Source organism: Cygnus atratus, unplaced genomic scaffold (assembly GCF_013377495.2).
Source record: "Cygnus atratus isolate AKBS03 ecotype Queensland, Australia unplaced genomic scaffold, CAtr_DNAZoo_HiC_assembly HiC_scaffold_37, whole genome shotgun sequence".
Classification (NCBI taxonomy): domain Eukaryota; kingdom Metazoa; phylum Chordata; class Aves; order Anseriformes; family Anatidae; genus Cygnus; species Cygnus atratus.
This window is the reverse complement of record NW_026109963.1, coordinates 132506-146299: the sequence shown is the minus strand read 5'-3', so window position 1 is coordinate 146299 and position 13794 is coordinate 132506. Positions and strand designations below refer to the sequence as shown.

Genomic DNA, 13794 nt, shown 5'->3' with positions numbered 1-13794 from the left:
ATGCCCAACAGCAGCTCTGTGAGCGAGTTCCTTCTGCTGGCATTCACAGACAAGCGGGAGCTGCAGCTCCTGCACTTTGGGCTCTTCCTGGGCATCTACCTGGCTGCCCTCCTGGGCAACGGCCTCATCCTCACTGCCGTAGCCTGCGACCACCGCCTCCACACCCCCATGTACTTCTTCCTCCTCAACCTCGCCCTCCTCGACCTGGGCTGCATCTCCACCACTCTGCCCAAAGCCATGGCCAATACCCTCTGGGACACCAGGGCCATCTCTTATCAAGGATGTGCTGCACAGGTCTTCTTTTTTGTCTTCTTGTTTGGAGCAGAGTATTGTTTTCTCACCATCATGGCCTACGACCGCTACATTGCCATCTGCAAGCCCCTGCACTACGGGAGCCTTCTGGGCAGCAGAGCTTGTGCCAAGATGGCAGCAGCTGCCTGGGGCAGTGGCTTTCTCAATGCTGTCCTGCATACAGGCAGTACATTTTCACTGCCCCTCTGCCAAGGCAATGCTGTGGACCAGTTCTTCTGTGAGATTCCTCAGATCCTCAGGCTCTCCTGCTCATATGCCTACCTCAGGGAAGTTGCTGTACTCTTATTTACTCTTTCTTTAATCTTTGTTTTTTTTGTTTTCATTGTGGTGTCCTATGTGCAGATCTTCAGGGCTGTGCTGAGGATTCCTCCTGAGGAGGGCCAGCACAAGGCCTTTTCCACGTGCCTCCCTCATCTGGTCGTGGTCTCTCTGACTGTCAGCACTGGCATGTTTGCCTACCTGAAGCCCCCCTCCATCTCCTCCCCATCCCTGGACCTGTTGGTGGGCGTTCTATTCTCGGTGGTGCCTCCAGCAGTGAACGCCTTTGTCTACAGCATGAGGAACAAGGACCTCAAGAATGCCATGTGGAAACTGATGACTTGATTTGTTTCAGAAGCAATAACTTCACAGTCTGTTTCTGCAGATTACTCAGAATATCACTTATTACAGGAACTGCCTATATTCTCTTTTTCATTGTTGTATGTGTGTGTGAGTGTGTATTTTTAGTACTGGTATTTTTTTTTCAGGTTATGTTGCCCAATAAAATGTCATTTTTGTCCCACTTCCAATTCTGTATGTGGGTTTAGTGTATGTACTGAGTCTCTGTGCATGTGGAACCATGGTCTCTGTGAACTTGAACAAAACAAAGGAGCCTGCACTGCCTCCCTTGTCTGGTGTCCTTCCTCTGAGACCTGGTCTGGCTCTGCAGGGGCAGTGCCCGTGTGCAGGGGTACAGAGGAAACGAGTCCCATCCCAGCAGCACGGCCAGGGAGCACCAGCGCTTGGTGCATGCAGAGCTGCTCTCTTGCCACTGCCACCCTCTCCTGCTGCGCCCTGCTTGTGGGGTCAGGCCCGGCTGCTCCTGTAGCTTGGTGCCAGTGCTGCTGTGGGGCTGTGCTGGGACTGCAGGCAGGGACAGGCAGTGGGCATGGCAGTGGCACAGCTGGCCTCCATTGCAGCACTTCCCTCCTAAGGGGGGATCTCCTCCAGGCACTGCCTGAAGGCTGAGGCCTTCCTGCACAGGGGCTGTCAAGAAGAAACCCCAGAAAGAGGCTCCAAAGCAGCATGATGCTTTCCTTCTTTCCAGATGGGCTCGGTGTGGTGACAGCAGTCCCAGCACGGACTTTTAGGGATTTGGGTCTGCTTCAGAGGTTCCTCGTTGGTGGCCAGTGCCCATGCAGATGGCGAACTGACTCCAATTCCAAGGGCCCCAGTGCCTGGGCCTCTATAGCACAAGTTGGGGCTGATGGCAGGTTAATGTTTTTTTGCAGAGGGAAGCAGGAGCTGCCAGGATAGCCAGGGAGGTTGACAGGGGCAGCTTGAGCCCCGAAGACGGCTGTGAATGGAGCCTGCAGAACATGAGCCTGTCCCATGTGGACTGACCAGAGCTCAAGTGCTCAATCTGGTATGAACAGGCAGAGGAGAGCTCTGCAGCCCCAGGGCATGCAGCAGTCCCAACAAAGGAGTCTGGTGAGTGATTTCCTGCAGCCCTGGGGCAATGGTAGTGACCACATGAGCTGGGTCTGCCTCCCAGCCTGCCCAGCACGGCCCTGCAGAGTGCCCCCGTGCCCTGGGCACCGCAGCCCCCTCGCTCTGCAGAGCAGCACCACCAGCTGGGGCTGGGGCTGGGGCTGGGGCTGGGGCTGGGAGGGTGCTTCCCCGGGGTGTCTTCTAGGCCAGCTTCAGGCTCATGGCTTCTGGGCACTTCCCCTGAGTGTCTTCTAGGCCAGCTTCATGCACATGGCTTCTGGATGTGAGCATGATACTCACTCTGTTCAAGGAGCTGAGAGACCTCCAACAGGCACGGGGCTGGAACATTGCCTGCAAGGTCCCTCCTGCCCTAGCACCTCACAGGACTGGCACAGAACTGGCTCCATGAATCAGACAGGCTGGGAGTCCAGCGGTAGTGCCATGGGCTTGAAGGATCACAACCAGATCACTTCTACCTGGGCAGATTCTGGCCCAAAAAGGGGGTGTTTTGTAGGTATGGTATTACAAGGGCAGTGGTGCCTCAGAAGCTCCAAGTCCAGTAGGAAGCTAATGGCTGTTAAGTGGCCTGTGAGTTGACTTTTTTCTGAAGGAGCTGACAGGTCATCCCTTGGCTTCTGGCTGGGATCTGTGCCTTTACGCTCACATCTGCTGGTCTCCATGACAGGCCAGCAGATGCATTTGCTTTTCACACAGTTTGTGAGATCCTCTCTTCCTAAGTATTGGGTAGGCCCCATAGTGGAGGAGGTCTTGAATAGGTGTTGTCATGTCAGAGGTTTCAGCTTTTCCCTAATTCATCCTTCAGGGCTGCTTTCAGTTTTCTACACAGAGCAGGCCACTGCCTCCCAGATGCCTGGGGGAACATAAAGCCTGCATGAGGGCCTGGAAAAACTTACCCTGTGTCCATAGGTCCATTCTGGAACCAAAACTTGTAGGTAGGAAGCACACTTTTGTGGTGTTGCAGAGCTGCTGGGCACATTGTGCAGGGTGATCCATGCTGGCTTAGGAGTTGCTTCTTTCTCAGGAACAGAGTAGCCAACAGAGGTGAGACAGATACTCTGAGTTCATGAAAGCTGTCAGAGAGCTGCCCCTAAGAAGATGACTGATATGGGGAAGTCAGGAGAAGACCGGCCAGGAGAGATGTGAGATCTGGTGGATGGAAGAGGAGCTTGGACAGCAGAAGCTAATGATTTTGAAGAGGTAAGAATGTTCAGGTAATGTTGATCCCACTGTAAAGCAGACTTAAAGCAGACATGTGAGGCACTTACCATGTTTTAACCTGCAACCTTAATACCTACATCTAAACGCCACTCAACGCTCTGACAGGAATCCACTGCTCTAATTTTTAACCACAATCCCTTCAAGCCAAAGTTAGTCCATAAACCTTCACCATCACCTTTACTCTCTTGCTCACCCTGATCCCTGCCCTTAACACTAGCAGTAAAATGCTCTATTTAAAGTTAGTCTTCTTGCAGACCTAAACAAAATGCTAAACCAAAGAGCTTGAACATACCCTAATCACAGACCTGACACACCAAGTAGAACACCAAACCCCTCCACTAAACATTTGCTTAATCTCTCACCCAGAAAGGTTCGCCTTAGTCCCTAATGCCATACATGAAAAACTAACATCCAAACCCTGTCCTCCTGTACATTAACATTCTCACCTTTAACCCTTTTCCTAACCCTTAACTTTAGGTTCTTGTTCCCTTGGAGCAAGGCAGGAACAATGAGGTTGCTGCGCAGTCACATGGCATTCAAAGATAAATGTGAGGGGCCATGGATCTGATCAGCATGTGGGCCACACGGAGGAGATAGCTGGGAATGCCCTGATGAGCTCAGCTCTGCCTCAGGAGCTCCTGACCCAGCAGGAGGAATGTGACTGTGGCAGTGACTGTGAGGTCACTTCTGTCTCTGCAGTTGATAGGGCAGCAGCAGGAATGTGTCACAGAAAGGCACTGTGAGGTCACTTCTGTCTGAAGTAGCTGACAGGTCACCCTTGACTTCTCCCTGGGGTCTGTACTTTTCGACTGACATCTGCCAGTGGCCCTGGTAGGCCAGCAGAAGGCACCTGGTTGGCATGCTGACTGTGGGATCCCCTCTGCCTACATACCCAGGACAACCCAGACAGAAAGAAGGCTCAAATATGGGTTGTCCTGTCCCTTCTGCTTGAGTACATGACTGGACTGCAGGAGGCACAAGGCTTGGGTGTGTTTAGCCAAGAATCTGCAAGGCCAGCAGCTGGCCAATGTCTTGGAAGATGCAGGTGAGGTGACTTCTGTCTGGTTGGCTGACAGGCTGCAAGAAGGCTGGTGGGTTGGGATGCCTACTTTAGGAGTGGTTTCCACCCTGATGGAGCTTTCTGTGGTAGTAGGAAAGAGCAGGAGAGGAAAACTGCCACAAAGTGCACCATGGAAGGCTGGCACTGGCTGCAAGGAGGAAGAAATGTCCCTCAAAGGTCAGTGCTGTGGTGCCAGAGGTCACCCAAAGAGTGTCTGTGATCAAACCCTGGCTCTGTGTTTCAAGGAACAGCTGGTGAGGGTTGATGAGACATCAGTGACATGTTGGAAACACAGGGATGAGAGGAAGGTGGTGAACAGAGATGGGTGTCTGCAGACTTCAAGGAGATAGGGGAAAGTGTGGGACAGCATAGGAAAGCCTGCAGAGGAGAAGGCAGAGGGTGCTGGCAAGAGAGGAAGGCCCCAACAGCCCTGATGTATCTGTCCCATTGGCTAGAGCTTATGTGGAGACAAGATATACTCAATGCAGTGGGGCCTCTTTGCTTCCTTGCAACCCTGTGCAGAAGCAGGGAGGTGTCATACCACTGTTTTTCTCATGGCATCACACTGCCCACCACATCCCTCAGATCCCCAGGAAAATTCCTGAGCCAGACATGGGGTGCAGGATCTCCCCACCCAGTGCCTGTGGTGAGTCCTTGACCCTTCCGCTTCACTAAAATAAACCAAGACTTTACTCAGCACAGTGCCTTTGCCTGCCTGTAATCATGGTCTCCAATTATGTGCCCTAAAAGATCCCTGGGGAGGATTTGTTGGAAAGAGCCCTCACTGGGGCCCATTAATACTCCAAGTCACTTCAACGTTTCCTTCTGAATTTACTTTCTCAAGCAGATGCATCATTCTCCTCTCAGTATCCAAGCTTCATCGGCTCAGCACCAAAATACACCATGGAACTCATTAAAACACAGAAACTCCTAAGGAGCCATATCTCTCCCACCATTTTCTTAAAGTCCTCAAGACTTGTAGAGCTAATTGGAGAGCTTTCATGGTGTAGTTAAGGAGGAAGATTTCAAAGAGCATCTAATAAAAATCTTTCCTCATTTTAAAGGCTGAATTTTGTTGCCTTTCAGTTTAGAGCATCATTCTCCTACAGATATTGGTCTAGGGTTTCTCCTTTGGAGCCCTGCATAGGGAGGAAAAGTGGTTTTTTTTTTTTTTTTTTTTTTTTTTTCAAATTTAAAAACTAACAACAGGAAAACAAGCTGCAATTTTCCAGAAAGCAAAGCTCAAATTCCTCATTTTGTTGCCTCCAGTGATGTTTACCTTCTCAAAATGATGACTGTACATGATATATTTTACACTGATAAATAGGAAATTTTAAATAATTGTGTTAATACATACCATTCCAATTCAATGATAAATGATGAGTTTCTTGCTAAGGAAACCATTAGAAAGGCTGCTGATAGATGGGCGAGCTTGAGCTCACTGAAACTCAAAGCAGCAACCGGGTTGGTGAGAGCGGTCTGAATGATGAAAGAGTAAGGGGAGGGCAAACCAGGAGAACCATGGGAAGTGCATGGGTCCAGACAGGCAGCTGGAAAGGGGACATTCAGCATGCTCTGTGTAATCAAGACCTGTTTTGTGCCTGGAAGATGAGGGAGCATACCATGATAGACAAAGTGATGACAAAGCAAGTACAGATGAACACCAGTATTTCTTCTCTTGTGATGAATATACATTCTGAAAATTCACATTTCTTCATGATAGAAAGTACACTTGACGTGATACATTTTACGGAAGGGATTGAATCATTTGAGCTGATGAGTAGTTGCTTTAGTATTTGGGTACTGAAAAAATTACTGGGTATTCAGGCAGAGCGTTGCTGTCTGACCATAAGCATAACCAGGGAAAACCTACAGTGGCCCCCTTGTGTTTGAGGCACTTCCCTGGACTGGCAGATGTCAGAAATGACCTGCAGGAGACCAGAGCCCTTTGGGAAAATCAGGTGGAGCCAAGTGGAGTTCCCAGGGCACCTCCACTGTCAGCAGTGGTCTTTGTCCCTGTAACTGCAGCCCAGCCCAGCACAGGAAACCCCTTCAAAGACAACACCCTTCTTCAGTGCATTCCTGGGATTGACCTAAATTTGAAATGACCGTTGGAAACCCATGATGCTCTCCCTTATTCCTACTAGACACTTGAACATCCATTTACCTTCCTGGGTCATCTTTAGCAAACTCAGGCTGAAAAACTCAAGTGTAGCATGCTTCAAATGGCTGAGCCAGAACCCATCAGCTTGCCCCACTTTGGAAATGGTCCCCATCCAACTAAGGTTTTGAAAGTGAAAAATGTGAAATGACCTATCAGGTCAATGCGCAGAGTAAGGGAAAGTCACACATATTGTGCTGGAGTAGCAGAATAATCAAGGAGAATTAATCCAGTTCAACTATGAGATAAACCAGAGTAAAGTATGTTGAGTTGTGTCCTAACATGAAGAAGGATGTAAACTGGTGCTGAAGGAACTCTCTTTTTGTGCCATCACCAATGCAAATACACAAGAACGATACCAAATAAAGGTAACACGTCCCACTCTGGCTCTGTCACCCCACAGGGCAGGGGAGAGGGAGCTGACAGCCAAGTAACACATTTGGGTGTGGAAGGTTGGGCCCAGCAGACAAGGAGTCAAAGCGAGGGGAGGCCATGAAGCACATGCCAAGAGCGCTCCTGCCAGCAGAGACAGGGCCAGGGCCGAGGGCAAGGGGAGAGGCAGGCCCAGGGCAGGGGGCTGCAAGGGCCATGCTGAGCTCCCTGCCCCTGCAGCAGCCGCACTGGCCCTCAGCAGATGTGCTGGCCAGCATGCACTGGGAGGTCCTGGCGTGCATCAGAGAACAGCAAGGAGGGCGCTGGAGAGGGCTGGGGCGAGGTGAGTGACAAAGCCCCATGCAGGGGCTGGCTGAGGGTCCCCTCTGCTGCAGGCACCGCATGGAGCATGGCAGGAGGAGGGCAGGCAGGGCTCGTGGCCACCTGGCTGGGAAAGAGGCCCTGTGCTTGGTCTGGCTGGGATGTTAACTTTCCCTGCAGAAGCCCATATAGTGCTGTGCTCTGCACTTGTAGCTAGAACAGCAGTGGTATCACCAGTGTTGTGTCTGCTGCTGAGCAGTGCTGGCACAGCATCAGGACTCTCTCTAACCCTCCTAGGGTGTGGGCAAAAAAGTGAGAAAGAAACATCACCAGGGCAGCTGACCTAAACCAACCAAGGGGATATTCCATACCATATGATGTCACACTCAGCAATAAAAAGTGGAAAAAGGAAGAAGAGGGGAGGGGTGGGCTCTCATTGCGAAAATGTCTGTCCTCCCGAACACCGGCTACGTGTGTTGAGGCCGTGCTTCAGGGACGTGGTCAAGCATCGTTCATTTGTGGAAGTAGAGAGTAATTTCTTTCCTCTGCACTTCCACATAGCCTTTACTTGTTTTGTTTTGTTTTGTTTTCCTTTTCCCCTCCCTTTTCCCCTTTCCCTTTTTTTCCCTTTAGTTAAATTGTTTAATTAATAACAATCTTTCCATAATAATTATTTTTTCCCTTTAATTAAATTATCCTTATCTCAACCCGTGAGTTTTTCTTTCCTATACTTCTTCGCCTCCTGTTCTAAGGAGGGGGAGTGAGAGAGCAGTTGTGGTGTTCAGCTGCCTAGCATGGTAAAACCACCACAGTCCTTTTTGGCGCCCAACGTGGGGCTCGAAGGGTTGAGATAACAATAGAATTGATTAAGACTCTTACAACTAACACACTTTCTGTGTCTGATAACTTACTGTTACTGATGTTCAGTGTCCTGTTAATATTGGCTTGTTTGATCATGTGTCATGTAATCCGTGTCATGTTCTCCTTTCTCCTGTATATCCAATCCGAGAATGTGCTACAATCTGTGTTCATTTTTTTTTAATTCGCTGTGCTGCCAAGCACTGGCCTTGAATTTAATCTGGCATTCAGGCTCTGCACTGTTATCATTTGGGTCTCATGGAAACTATCTTTTAGAGAATATTCAGAATTACACTGCCTTCCTTTCCTCATCTGGAAGTCAGTTTATGAATAACATCAGGAATGGTACCTCTTCCTTCTTTCACAGTGGGCTAATTACAACAGTTTTTGAGTATTTTGAATATCCACGTGTAACCCATATATTGCTATTGCTAATTCTGCATAACGGTTTTCCTCTTCTCTCTAAGATTAATCGATTGTTTAGAAAGCTTACCCGGGAATCTGTCCCGAAACAGTCTGGTGGTGGGTGGCAAGGTGTGTGGGAGGATGTAGGCAGGTACCTGTCACGGGTGTCTCCTCCAATAGTTTGAAATTTGGGCGCGTGTGAACCTAATGAGGTTCAACAAGTCCAAGTGCAAGGTGCTGCACCTGGGCCAGGGAAATCCCAGACATGAGGGTAGGCTGGGAGAAGAACTCATTGAGAGCAGCCCTGCAGAGAAGGATTGGGGGTTCTGCTGGACGAAAAGCTTGATATGAGCCAGCAGTCTGCACTTGTAGCCCAGACGGCCAACTGTATCATGGGCTGCATCAAGAGAGGAGTGGCCAGCAGGTGGAGGCACGTGATTGTCCCCCTCTGCTGTGCCCTTGTGAGGCCCCACTTGGAGTCCTGCATCCAGGTCTGGGGCTTCCACTAAAAAAGCATGTTGTTAGAATGGGTCCAGTGAAGGGCCAAGAAGATGATCAAGGGGCTGGAGCACCTCTTCTATGAAGAAAGGCTGAGAGAGCTGGGGCTGTTCAGCCTGGAGAAGAGAAGGCTCCTGGGTGACCTCTTTGTGGCCTTTCAGTACTTAAAGGGGGCTTATAAAAAAGATGGAGAGTGACTCTTTGCTCAAGGACCTCACAGTCCCTGCCCTGCCCCAAGGGGACAAGCAGCTGAAGTTAGGGTTAGGAATGGGGTTGAAGATGAGATATGTTGTGTGTATGGTGGAGGGCTTTGGGGGTTAGGTGTTCAATTTAATGTTTAGAGATTAGAGGTCAACTTCTAGGGCTAATGGAATGGCAAGACCTTTGAGGGAGGGATTGGTGTTCTGCTCAAGATGCCTGCTCAAGGTGTAGGATAAGGGCAAGCTTTGTGGGTTAGAGTTTTGTTTAGTTCTTGGTTGAGGGCTAGGGTTAAAGCTGGCATTTTAATTTTTGGTTAGGCACAATCATCCTTCTGGTCATGCTTCTAGTAGAAAATGGGTTTGACATCTGCCTTTTCTGAGTCCCAAGGAATGTCGTTGATCAATTTGTCCTTTCCCAGCTGTTTGAGACAGGTCTTATGACTACGTCAGCAGCTCAACCAGCACCTCTCCCACCCTTCACACATGACCTCTATGTCACCTGAGGATTGACCAGGGGAATGATGAAGGTTTGGGAAAGGGCTTGGTTAAAATCTTTGAGAAGGGCTGTGTTGTGGTTTAACCCGGACAGCAGCTAAGCACCACACAGCCATTCGCTCCCCCTCCTCCCTCCCTCTCTGGGATAGGGGAGAGAATCAGGAAAATGAAGCCTGTGGGTTGAGATAGAGACAGTTTATTAGGACAGAAAAGAAAATGATAGTAATTATAATAATACTACTGATAATAATATGTACAAAACAAGTGATGCACAATGCAATTGCTCACCACCCATTGACCGATGCCCAGCCTATCTCTGAGCAGCTGGTCCCCCCACCCCGGCCACCCCTCCCCCGCCATATTAATTGTTCAGCATGATGTCAGATGGTATGGAATACCCCTTTGGTCAGTTTGGGTCAGCTGTCCTGGGTCTGTCCCCTCCCAGCTCCTGCTGCACCCCCAGCCTGCCTGCTGGCAGGACAGAGCGAGAAGCTGAAAAGTCCTTGGCTTAGTGTAAGCACTGCTCTGCAACAATTAAAACATCAGTGTGTTATCAGCACTCTTCTCATCCTAAATCCCAAACACAGCACCTTACCAGCAACTAGGAGGAAAATTAACTCTATCCTAGCCAAAACCAGGACAGGCTGTTATGGGCTTCACACTGACAATAATGGTAGTATCATAGAAAACAGTGACACTGGTGAGGAGAGAGGAGCAGGTGGATAAGGCCTTGGGCCTGCCAACACAGGATGCACACACGTGAAAACCACATGAGAAGGAAGAGGAAAATTGGATCTGAAGTGCAGATGATGAAGGCAAAGACCACGAGTATCACCGTGGCACTGCAGGAGAGCTCCATTAATGGGGAAAAATCACAGAAGGTGTCCATGACATTGGGACCACAGAACTGTAGCTGGGAAAAGAATTAAACGGTTTCCGTGCGTGAGAGAAATCCCATGGGTTAAGGTACAGCTGCCTTCTGGAGTCAGACCTTCCACTTCCCAAGCCTTGCAGAGAACAGGGATAGCATACAGCCCAGGGCTGACTGTAGGACATGGCCCCCAGCAGGAAGCACTCCAGTCATGCAGAAGGTGTAGCTGACAGTGCTACCACCTCTGTGAGCAAAGGGGGTGCTGTCCTCAGTCTGGAAGTTGGTCAGCGTTTGGCGCAGGCTGGTGGAGCTGTACAAGGTCTGCAAGGAGGACAAATCTCCCCCAGGAAGAAGGCCACGGGCATCTGCAGGTGTTTGCTTGTAGGCACCAGCACAATGGTGAGGGTGTTCCACATCCCAGTCACTGTGCTGGTCATGAGAAAGAGGAAGAGGATTTGTGTATGGGTAGGAGACCTGCCATATTCACAGTAGTCGAAAGTCAACCAATGCTATCTTATTGTCCCGTTCCCTTTATGGAAACCCTTTTAGAGCATTCTGCCCACCCCCTCCCCACCCCCCCTCTGTTTTTAGGATACAATGAGCAAAATATTTGTTTCTAAGTTCCTAAAAGAAATGGTGAAGGGCGTGCAGAGAGGTGAATTAATCCCTGCCTGTCATGGCCAAGGTGTCCTGCAACACAGGGGGAACAAAATAGGGGTTAAGGGAGGGAATCATTTCTTCTCATGTTTGACAACCAAACTTTAATAGCACAAATCACACTTCTAAAACCAGTCTCTCCCACATTCAACGAGGATCAGTTGGTGATGACTTCAGCCTGCTTCAAACACCACACCCCAGCAGAGACCCTGCTGCCTTCAGGAGCTGTCAGCCCTGAGGCCTTGGGGACACCTCGAGGGAGCCCAATGGCACAGAGCAAGCGATGCCATGGTTGGGTGCTGTGCTGCTGAGCTGGGCCGGGCTCCTGGGCCCAAGGGGAGCTCGTAGCAAGCGGGCAGCACTGCAGAGAGACAGCTCTGCCCAGGAGCAGCTCCTCTGCACAGCGCAGCAGGGCTGGGGGCTCTGACCGCAGGTGGTACAGGGAGAGGAGAGAAGGAGGGAGGGCTTGCAGGCAGTGAGGAGCACAGCAAGAAAGGGCAGCATGTGGCAGGAGAGATCTGCAGACTCTTGACACCATGAGTCTCTGGCAGCAGGCAAGGCAGGTGCAGTTGCCAAAGGGGTCTTCTACATCTGGCACATCTGATGGCTGATAGTATCTGTCAGGATGGGTCTCTCTGTTTCTCCAGCGAGAAGCAGAATATGTTGTAGAGAATGGCATTTATAAGGGGTCATTTCCAGAAGAAGATTGAGGCTTGGTTTATCTGAGGGAGAAGGCTTTTTTTGGTTCTTTGCTTTCCGATTCCTTCATTGCAGGGGAGGCAAGTTTCACGGTAATGTGTTCTCAGGATTGTACAGGAGACTGAGAATCCCAGAGGGAAACAGGAGCAGCCAGTAGAGCCAGGGAGGTTGACAGGGGCAGCTTGAGCCCGGAAGACAGCAATGAATGGAGCCCGCAGAGCGTGAGCTTGTCCCATGTGGACTGACCAGAGCTCAAGTGCTCAATCTGGTGTGAGCAGGCTGAGGAGAGCTCTGCAGCCCCAGGGCATGCAGCAGCCCCAGCAAAGGAGTCTGGCGACTGATTCCTTGCAGCCCTGGGGCAATGGTAGTGACCCATGAGCTGAGTATGCCTCCCAGCCTGCCCAGCACGGCCCTGCAGAGTGCCCCTCTGCCCCGGGCACCACAGCCCCCTTGCTCTGCAGAGAAGCACCGCCAGCTGGGGCTGGGGCTGGGGCTGGGGCTGGGGCTGGGAGGGCGCTTCCCCTGAGTGTCTTCTAGGCCAGCTTCAGGCTCATGGCTTCTGGATGTGAACGTGATCCTCTCTGTGTGCAAGGAGCTGAGAGACCACCAACAGGCACGGGGCTTGGACATTGCCTGCAAGGTCCCTCCTGCCCTAGCACCTCACAGGACTGGCACAGAACTGGCTCCCATGAATCAGACAGGCTGGGAGTCCAGCAGCAGTGCCACGGGCTTGAAGGATCACAACCAGATCAGTTCTACCAGGGCAGGTCCTGGCCCAAAAAGGGGGAGTTTTGTAGGTGTGGTATTATGAGCTCAGTGGTGCCTCAGAAACAGGTCCAGCAGGAAGTGAATGGCTGTTAAATGGCCTGTGAGGTGACTGTCTTCCGATGTAGCCAACAGGTCGCCCCTTGACTCCTGGCTGGGATCAGTGCCATTAGGCTCACATCTGCGAAAGTACCTGAAAGGCAAGCAGAAGGCACTTGCTGTGCATGTAGTTTGTGAGATCAACTCTTCCTGCATACCTCATAAGCTCCATAGAGGAACAGGTCTTGGATGGGGGTTGTCATATCGGAGGTATTAGCTTTTGCCTGATAACAAACTGTACCATGCATGAGGGCCTGGGAAAAGTTACCCTGGATCCATAGGACCCATTCTAGATCCAAAAGTTGGAAGCAGGAAGCACAATTTTGGGGTGGTACAGAGCTGCTGGGCACATTGTGCAGAGTGCTCCTACAGCCTTTGCGTTCTTTTCCATCCTGGCTTAGGTGCTGCGTCTGTCTCTAAAATGGAGTAGCCAACAGAGGTGAGACAGATACTCTGAGATCATGAAAGCCATCAAAAAACTGCCCCTAAGATGACTGATATGGGGAAGTCAGGAGAAGCCTGGCTAGGAGAGATGTGAGATTTGGGGGAGGGAATAGGAGCTTGGCCAGCAGAAATTAATGATTTCTGGGAGGTTAGAAGGTTCAGGGATTGTTGATTCTGCTGTAACACTGATTTAAAAGAGTCATGTAAAGCCTTTCCCCTATTTTAACCAGTGACATTAATCCTTAAACCTAAATGCTACTCCACACACTGTCAGGAATCCACTACTCTTATGCCTGACATCAAAGCATCCCTTGCAGCCAAAACTCAGCCCATAGCCCCTTCCCCTTGCTCTTACTCTCTTTATCACTCCGATCAGTAGCATTACTGTAGTAATAAGTACTCCTTAACAGTAGCATTAAAATGCTCTATTTAACCCTAGACAACTGCTTGACAGACCTAAACAAAACCCTAAAACACATAGCTTGTCCATACCCTAAACACAGACGTGATACCCACAGAAGAATACCAAAACCTTCCCATTAAACATTTGCTTAATCTCTAACCCAGAAAGGTGAGCCCTAGTCCCTAATCATATACATGAACACCTAACACCCAAAGCCTGTATTCCTGTGCATTAACCTCCTCACCT

At 50.2% G+C, this 13794-nt stretch overlaps 1 pseudogene; it reads left to right on the top strand.

Moving 5' to 3' along the window:
• On the top strand, nucleotides 1-1913 carry LOC118260766 (olfactory receptor 14J1-like; annotated as a pseudogene).
• Nucleotides 1914-13794: the final 11881 nt, after the last annotated feature.